Source organism: Hyposmocoma kahamanoa, unplaced genomic scaffold (assembly GCF_003589595.1).
Source record: "Hyposmocoma kahamanoa isolate Upper Pololo Valley unplaced genomic scaffold, ASM358959v1 62, whole genome shotgun sequence".
NCBI classification, from domain to species: Eukaryota; Metazoa; Arthropoda; class Insecta; order Lepidoptera; family Cosmopterigidae; genus Hyposmocoma; species Hyposmocoma kahamanoa.
In genome coordinates this window covers 4,982,665-4,993,139 of record NW_020653850.1, presented here as the reverse complement: position 1 = coordinate 4,993,139, position 10,475 = coordinate 4,982,665, and positions in this window count along the sequence as shown.

Below are 10,475 nucleotides of genomic sequence, written 5' to 3'. Positions count from 1 at the left end.
CAAAGATACGACGCAAGCACATGGAAAAATTCGTGAGGTCCGCTGGTTCGTTCCGTGGCTTAGTTGGTATAGCGTCTGCCACGGTAAGCTAGAAGACGTCGGATCGAATCCGGCCGGATCGAAGTAATGTTTTCTGAGTGTTCAATCTTTGTATTAATAATTATAACCAACTAGTCATTGACTTACAAATAAATGGACGACGGGTCTAATAAAAAAACCACGAAAAAAATGTCCCAAGTCAACATATTCGAATTTAAATTGTAATGTCATTGCAGTATCGCGCTGTCAGTCGAACAAATTAAGACTAAAGCGGAGTTTGACGCTCTGTATATGATTTTAACGCCTTACAAGTGCGGACACTTTTTAGCGCGGACCCGACGTCCATATAATTGTAAGTCAATGCAACTAGTGGAATAATTTCACAAAAAATAATTGAACATCAATTCAATAAAAATTTAAAGTAAGGAAGATGTTAAAAAAGTTTGGCACAAAAAAATTGCAAAAGCACTCAAGATTGTTGCCATATTCTTTGTCCGATGTCCATCCAAAATAATTACTGTCAAATAAGTAATACTCGATCAAGTCAAAAGACAATGATAAGTACGAAGCTTAATTCGCATCACGCTTCATTTAATTTGATCGAGTAGTACGTATTTGACAGTTGTTTCAGACAAAGAACGGTAGTAGACCCCATGAAACCAAAAATACTGTCGTTAGTCAAAGTTGTGGAAATGAAAATACACATGAAAATTAAAAAAAATATATAAATTGACCTTATTGCGAATAATATGATTATTTTTATTTATACATAATAAAAATTATCCATTTTATGAACGAGAATACATGTAATGGTTTCATTCGTTTTTTTCTTTTTTCAACATTGCGTTTTCGCCATTCCAGAATTTTGAGTTACGACTGTATTATGTATATTGGTTTCGTGTACGATATACAATCAATAGTACATAACCAGCTACGTTTTGATAATACCACGTGACGAGACGAACAAGTCGTGCGCCTGATGATAAGCAACACGCCTGTCTATAACAGTTACAGTGTCGCTCAGAGCTTTAGCCTTTCGTCGCCTTGCTTTCTCAAACTCTTATCTTAAAGCACAATGTTACTGAAATGCGAAAAATGGATTGTATATACAAATTTTTTTCTCAAAGTAATGCATCCACATTTACACCCTTGATAAGAAATTTAAAATAAATATAAAGTTTTGCAAATACCTGAATAAGCACTCTTTATAAGATAGGAGTTTCAGCAAGTAAGACATCGATATAGAACCACGCCAGCATATCAAGCTACACATTGACGTATCTTGTTTCGTTGCACTGGAGGCGATTTTCGAACAAAAATGTGTAGTCTGATGTGCCGTTGTCCGTACATAACTTAGAATAATAACGCATAGAATGATAGTTTCATATCAGCCGAACTGTGACAAGTGAGGCAAAAATTAAATTAGTGCAGGCGTAAGCAACTTTTATTTACCCGCTCACGCAATGCGCTCCTCCTACCGCAAAATGGCGGCTATTTGGTTTCGCAAATTAGAAAAGCATTCAGTTTAAATACAAGTTTTTATAAATAAAAATTATTATTCCACATTGCTAAATAAATACCCTCCGTACTACCAATAAAAACACCTCAAATAAAATGCAGTAACACACCGCAAATCCTGCACTTAAAAAGCACTAATGAAATTTTTGGTGTACTTGGATAAATATGATAATATTCCGTTTGAGTGGTTCTAACGTTTACCATGAAATTACTCCTTAAAGTATAGTTTATAAACATTTATATTCAGGGTAAACTTAAAAAACGCTACTTACGCTATGTTTTTAAGAAATAAACACCGAAATTACCAGCCCAAACGTAACACTCACGATTGTCGTGACGTATTTTTGAAGTTGTTTATTTTTTTTAAATGACAGACCCAGGCATTAAAAACTTTATGGTTTGCTAGAGTAGTTACCTAAATAGTAATTAATATTAGTTCTTTTACCTGTTATAACTTCGATATCCGATAATTCGGTATAAAATCATCACCGGCACTACTAGGTGTGGTATGCGTCTACGGCTGCATGTATCGCGTGCAGACGAGCGTAACCGCTCGTCTGCACGCACACATAATGATAGATATACAAATAATAATGCCATGGAATAACATTTCCCTCAAAAGTGGGGAAATTGTATCTTGCTTAACTCATTAAGTTAATAAATACTACCCAATTTTTACATAATTTATACGTGAACAAAAATGTAAAGGCGAGTTTAAGTGCAACTATCGAATTTGACTTTAGTTCATGAAAATTTGGATATATGAATAGCGTGATATTATCCGTTGGTAAACACATGAAAACTACATGATAACAATAAAGAACCTGAACCTGAAAGTTATACATGACTTTGGAGAACTAACGATGACTTTTTTAGTCTTAATATTAGTTCCCTGAAATAAATTTAGTTAAGAACTTTGAGTCTGGGCAAAATATTTTTTTTTAAATGAGTCCTGTATGATGAACAAGAATAAGGAGTTTCACATGAAACTAATGAAAGCTAATACTAAATATATTCCCTAAAAATAGTTAACGTAAATTCATCAGAAATTCTTCAACCGCCGCGATATTGCTTATTCTTAAAAATCGCTGGTGGAAGAAATTAAATGAATTAGAAGTGGGAATATTTTATTAATTTTTATATATAAAATAATTATTTTTATTTTATTTTATTTATTTATTTATTTATTTCAGGCAACTAGGACCCATAGATACATACCTTACAGACTAACATACATATAATATAACAATAACAATATAAAAACAAAATACACCTATGTATATTATATATACCTTAAAACAAACATACATACAATATAATAATAAAAACTAATCTACACGATTTCCCTTATCGGCGACGTGTGGCGCAATCTGGTGTCAGGTAACCGGCCGCGGAATCGCCGATATATGACACCCTTCGGCCAAAATTCCTCTTTCATGAAGGTCGAAAGATGTTCGGTCGGTATTCTCACCACAAACGAATTGAAGTTCACGTTGCGGCGAGACTCCAACCGCTCGACCCTCAGGGTGTATTTGGTTTTATGACTGATATACTCCACTATTTCCTCAGACTTCGTGGAGTAATGCAGCCGCGACAGGTACAACAGCGTCGTCGGTACGGCCGGACGCAGCAGGAAGTTCGGTCCTGTCGGAGCTGTGCCACACTGGTTACGGCTGGTGGGCTATATTAATTAATTAATTATGTTAATGACTATATCAGTTAGATGTTTTAATAACCTTGCAGCTGTAACTGTTTTCTAAACATTGTCGTTTCGGTGACACAATTTGAGAAGTATTGTCTTTTTTGGACTCGTAGGAAAATTTAATTCTTAAGTATCGATCAACAATAATCCTTGTCAATTGAATTTACGTACTCTTCCACTGTAGGAAAGAGAGGCCTGCCAATGAGTTTGGTCATTACCCGAACGGTTAATTCTTTCTCTGAGTTGCCACCCGGATTCTGTTTTATATAATTTTGCATACAACTTTCAGCAACACTGCATATAGAATAAACTTCATTTGATGTATAAATTAATCCACCTTGATCCCTTAAACAAACTATGAACTATGAAACCATAGTTTGTCTTTTGACAATATATTGTTAACACAAAATACACATATTACCCGGATAGTTACATGCCTCACTATGTTCCCAGCTGTATAGCCAACAATATGATTTTTATAATCAGGATCATCATTACACGACGCAATTTCAATTTTGACAACATCTTCAACTGGTGTTTTTTACATAATTGTTTAATTTCTTCATCTGTATCATCAAATCTCTCTGAAAACGTTGTAGTGTTGATGCAGGTCAAAGCAGATGGCACGTAAGTTCCAGTTTCTTTTTCTTGCAATTCCATGCGACGAAGTAATTTTCTATATCTACCCTTTAATTGTAGCGCGTTTGGATTATCATTGTGTCCACCATGCATCTTTATCGACCCAAAAAGTAGCTCGATATGGTCCTGGTTATCTGTAGGTGGCAATGTAATCGACTTCTTTTGTGCCTTCCACTAAGGTATTCAATAAATGCTTAAGGCTCTCTATGCAAACAAGCAATCCCTTAAACCCATGGAAGCACTTCACAGTAAGGGTAGATTATAGCTCTTGATTTAAGTTTTTTATAATTTTCGTTTTCATTATTTTTGCGCTTCCTTGTAGTTTTAATCTGGAGTATATACAATCAGTTTTATCATGTGACTGAAATTTAAAAATACCGCCACGTCGTGGTCTGCTGCTGGATGCTTGAAAGTAGTTTCCATATTCTCCAGGTTTTTTATTCGGCAACCTAATAGTCCTTTGGCTGAAATATTAGTTGCGTGAGCATCAAATGTTAGAGAGACTACTTTTACGACTGCCTCTTCGCATTTTGTAAGGCAATATTTTATCAGGTTAGCATTTTGACCTCCCGATAACCATGAGCGAAAAGATATCCTAAGGGGATTTTTCAGTGTTCATTCAAGCATACAAGAATGAAAGTGTAAGCTTCTGTTGCCTTCGTGGGTGGTACAGTCAAGTGTTCCCAAGCCGACTCTACCACGCCCTCCTTTCAAATTTTGCTGCGTAATTGCCATTTCATTGGCCACTAAAGCACATACTAATTTTTTGTCTGTACACTGCACTTTAGAATTTAAAAGCTTGAAGGCTTTGTCAGTTAATCCAGGAGAACCATTTATGGCTGTATATAGATTTGGGGTATGGAATACAGGTATTGAATGATTTTCGAACATAGGTAACGCCGCTCGGGGCGAGTAAAAATTTAATGTTAAGCAAAACTTTCTAAATTGTGGTGTATATTTTATTGTTTAATTGTGCAGCTAAAATATTTTCTGATAAAATGTTTAATGAATCTTTCTTTTCTTACCTGGACTAAAATATTTTGTGTCATGTAGTTACTTTTCTACGAAACGGTGATTTTTTGCATTAGGTTTTTCATTTTCCTGGTTTGTGTTTTCAGACGTATGATCTTTTTTTTAAACAAAAGAGAAGCCTTGATGTGTCGAATATAAAATCTAATCCAACTGAAGAGAATGAAGTATTGATAATATCACGAGAGGTACCCTGAAAAATATAATTAACCAATACTCATAAGTCACAGATTGATCTAGTACAACTTAAATTGTAATATGAGTATAACACTTTTTCATCGTTCGTGTATCGTTGAAAACTAACCGGTTGTGGTAGTTGAAGGTCGTGGTGATCTCGTATCTCATCACTATAAAGTTTGTCTTCTAAATGGAAAATGGGCGGAACCTAAAATATAGATAGAATGATTAGAAAATCAGCTATTTAAAAAGTCAGCTATTTTATGATGAAAATATTTTTTAAACCTTATTTGGAACAGCGCCTCGACTTAATTTGCACAAGCCACCTTTAGCACTATACTTTTTCTTGTCATCAATAGATCATATTTTGGTACTTTTGCTAGGCTTCCAACACTTGTCATTACGGTTGAATCTAATTTTTTCGATCCAACGAGCAGTAATAATTGGATCAGTAAGAAACCTAAATGAAAATGCTATATACAAACATCAACGAAAATAACTGTTAAAATAGATAAAACATTTGCTTAAGAATACTCCCCTATATATATATATTTTACTTGATTTACGAAAAGAAAAATACATAATAAGCTATCAAAGTTGTCCTGGTGGTGCTACCACTACAATAGAACAAAATCTATACTGTGAATATGTTGCAATATGGGCTCCAATTGAAATGAAGTTAAAGAAAGAATTATTCAATAAAGCATGAACGGAGAGCCGTCAAAAGTATTATAAAATAATTAAGTATCCAATCATTTACAGGAGTTAATGAAAACATTTAATATCATGATAAACTATCAATGCTATTTATTCAAGTAAATATTATTGTTCAAGATGCGCAAATAAATCGAAATTACCACTAAACTTTACGTAATATAATTATTTTGAAATAGAATAGAAATTTAGAAAATGGGGAGAAAAAAATCCGTTCCTTTGCAACACTTTAGTATCTTGTTGCAACGAAATTAATTTTCTGTTTTAGTGAATATGTCCATAAAAATATAAGTTGAAAATCATTACTTACTTGTGGAATGTAATGTTAGTGTCTATTTTATGTTTGTCTGATGTGTTTTTACACTTACATTTCGTCATTTGAGCAAACATTTTTGAACTGTTCGCGATGCAACTTGACCTTGAGAACTGACGGTCTGTCCGCTCGTGTAAGCCTATATGGGTCCCTACCACAGACATACATCAAGATAGACGCCGCAACTATACGTACTTCGCGTGCCCTAAGTAAGTGAAATTCACTTACTTGCCGTTGCTACACTTCAAAAGGCGCTCGACCGTTGTCGTAGATAAACACCAGTCGAAAACGCGAAAAATGCACAATTGTGCCATTATAAACTGCAAAAGCACCGTAACTGTGGGTAAACGGGTAAACAGGGACGTTTGCTTCCACGAGCAAGTGATTTTATACCGACATATTTTGTTTTCTTAAAAGGGGAGTATTCTTAGTCAAATTTTTATCTATTTTAACCATTGACTTACAAATAAATGGACGACGGGTCTAATACAAAAACCACGAAAAAAATGTCCCAAGTCAACCTATTCGAAATTTAAATTGTAATGTCATCGCAGTATCGCGCTGTCAGTAGAACAAATGAAGACTAAAGCGGAGTGTCGCGCTCTGTATACGATTTTAGCGCCTTACAAGTGCGGACACTTTTTAGCGCGGACCCGACGTCCATATAATTGTAAGTCAATGATTTTAACAGTTATTTTCGTTGATGTTTGTAAATGGCATTTTTATTTAGGTTTACTACTGATTCAATTATTACTGCTCGTTGGATCGATTTTGATTTCAATTCTATGCCAGTTATGATAAGAACGATGCAAGGTCGTGTCAAGCTTGATATACTGCGCGTGCTGCCCTTTATTGCGTAGCCTGTATATAATTTCGATTTCTCATCCTTGACTTGTCATATCATTTCTTGACGTATGTTTCAAAGATATAGTAGTTTCGATATTCTGAACTTCTCTGCAAAAACGTATTGTGCACAAGCAATTTTTATAATGTTTTTGTGTGTCTTCATTATAAAGGTGCGCGTGCTGCACATGCACTGCACACGCACTGCACGCGTGCTGTACGCGTGATGCATGCTTGCCGTTAAATACATGTTTATATGGGTCGCGTGAGCCGCGCGCGAACAGATCGCATAACGTAATGCACGTGAGTCGCTCGCGGGTCCTTCACAAACAGGCGCATTTGCGGCACATTCGCCATATAATATGTACGCCCCTTTAAACGCAAATAAGAAGAAAATTTTTAAACACTTAACAGTATTTTATCAGAGAAATGGCACAACGTCTCGTTTCTAGAATTTTGATAGGAATGGCGACGGATGGAACCACATACTACATACATACTAGTTCTTCCGTGGATGTAACAAACGTAATAATAGTGAAAGAATTCGAGAACGATTCAAAATTTAAAAAAAAGTGGCCAGGAACCCGAAAAGAGGATGTTAAAAAGAATGGGTGACGATGAAAGAGGTCAGCATCGTCACAACTTTATTACCACCCTCCAATTTCTGCCGGAAAGTCTTTATATATCCCATGGCCGGAAATACCGGAACATTGCTGTCTTAAACACGAGGTAGTGTCTCTGCCTTGGTATAGAAAACAAAGGCGTTGCGCTGGTAGCGTGTTACGTGAACCATCTCGAGGTGTTTTCAAACTTCCACAACTTAAATTGTTCTGACATATTATCGCAATTCTGGTGACACAGACTTAACTGCAAAAAATTGTGAATTGTGATTTTAAAGGTGCAATATACGGAAAAACACAGAAATATTATGCTTTCCTTCATTTGTCTATAGAGAGCGTAAAGCGAATTGAAATAGTGTAACGTTTGCGAGCTCTTCAAAATGTAAAGTACTCAGTCACTTTATCGCGCGTGATCAGGATTAAGCGCGGGAAAGCCTGCACGCGTAATCAAGTAACAAAGTGCATGATTACCTGTTTGTATTTTTTTAAGTTAACGTTCTTTCGCGCGCGAATGTTCGCGTTCATTTTTGTTACAGTGGAAAGGGCGTCCATGTTAAGGCTAATAACGCAGGATAGACCGCGTGAAACTGGCGCGTGTTGGCGTGCGCGAGTGATGACCGCAATCGCGCGGTCTTTGCCTTTTCCGTCCAATGTCTTTACAAGCTCGCTCTATCGTGCGAGATTCATTTTATTTTTTGAAGGTAGCTAGCTAGTCACTAAAAATGTCAAGATTCTTGGCTTCGAATATGTTGTCGTGTAGCTTACTACAAAAAAATTACTAAGGCACTATGTGCTATTTTGTCGAATAACGTTCCTTGTATTTTTTTAAATGCTGCGCTCAGAACTAATGTCAGAGCTCACTTTACAAAAATATCATTAATTTTAAATAAAAATATGTAGGTACATAATGTATCAATAGGTAGGTGAAGCACCATAATAAAAATATTTTCTATATAACGGTTACGTAACTAAATGTATGGTGCTATTGAATGTGTCACTAATAATTTTAATTATGTACTTATATAAGTGAAATCATAATAATAAAATAACAATTTACTTCGGTCTTATGACCGAAGTAAATTGTTATTTTATTATTATGTATATACTTGTTATCAAGATCCCTAAGAAGATACTGCTATATGTCATAGAAGGTATTTACAAGACACCTAAACAAAAATATAATACTAGACAACATTTATTGTAAAAATTTGAATAAGTACTAGAAAGTTTTTAAGTAGAAAATGTCCTCGAGGCGGACCCTGGGGCATTGCGCCCTTGTGGGTGATATTTTCCCTTTGAATAGGTCAACTTATTCTTTGGCGGAAATAACTGCCAGAATTGTGGTCACTGGAGGATTATACGCGGCGATCTGACAGCTTGTTCGCTAGAAGTTTTGCCTCTGGCCTCAGGGACCTAAGGGACAAATGTTGGCGTACTTGTGCTTTTTGCGGTTCTCAGCCGCTCTGGCGACAGAGGCTGCACCGAACACGCTTGCAAGGACATGGGACATGGGCTACAGTGTCCACACGGGTTGCGTCTCGCACTAGCTATCTCCCTAGTTTGCATGGACCGAGAATCATACCGTCAGGCCTCTCACCGTCGCGTCACTGTGAATAAACATAGCAAAGAAAATAATTTGTATTAGGATATAGTGACGTCATACCTAGCGTGAACATACGTCTGTACGGACAGGCCCGCTTGTAAGCTTCTTATCCTGCCGGCCCCAAAATACTTGACAATCCGGCTTTGACAAAACATGACTCACGTGACATTAAAATTACAAAATGGCGCGAAAGCGAAAAATTGTAGCCCAGTCTGATGGGTACAAGATTTTGTTATTTTTAATTTTTGATCGTTCAATTATTTTAATTTTTTTTTTGATCATTAAATGTTTTGCCACTGTCATAAATACGTGTTTTATTTTTAAAACAATAATAAATATACTGGCGTCCCGCTCTGAGGGAAAGAATAATGGACACGTTACATACCGTGGTCGTGGCATAAGTAGTCTACATTCTGAATTTGTTCAACGTAAACTTACGGTGTCACCACACTTATTAACGCCAAATAGCATAAAGTCGTTTAGAAAAGCTTTATGTTCATGAAATAAGATTGAAAAAGACGTTGAGACGTTAACCTGTGGCTACCGTAACATGTTTTAGGTTCTAAACTTAACAAAAAAAGATCGTTTTCGCGATTGGCTCTTTCATTAATTCGCGGCACACAAAAAAACAAATAAGGGGCGTCTACAAAGTTATTGTAAGAGCCATACCCGGGGTCTATTTAAAAATAAATAACAGATCCGAAGCTGGTTATGTACGTGCTTAAAATTATATAATAACTAATATTTGGCCGTTATTAAAATATACGTGATCGTCTAGTTGTGATGAATTAAGATTGGACCCTCTACGTTGTGTAATTTTATTATTATTATTTTTTATACCGGAAGTAAACGAGTTTTAAAATACGTCGCAAAATTATTCAAGAGCACAAGACAGTAAATAGCTGCCGTAAGGTAAATAGACCTTAATAGTAAAAAAATAAATTAAACCGTTGCCGTTAAACCGTTCATGTCAATTAATATGCAGGCACAAAATGTCGTAAATTAAACCAAATTTGTAACTAATTCATGCACAAAATAAACAATTAAAGAGCACACAATACCCTATCAGAGGCATACCTAGAAGGCTAACTATATATATATATATATATATATATATATATATATATATGGTTGTGAGAGATAATAAATTATGAATTAAATTAGTATATACATATGTAAATACAATATAAATAAAATATGACCAGTTACTCCAGTGGTTCTCGGCAATGCGTTGAACAGCAGATGACCTATATAACGAGAGAAACCCGACTTCAAAGA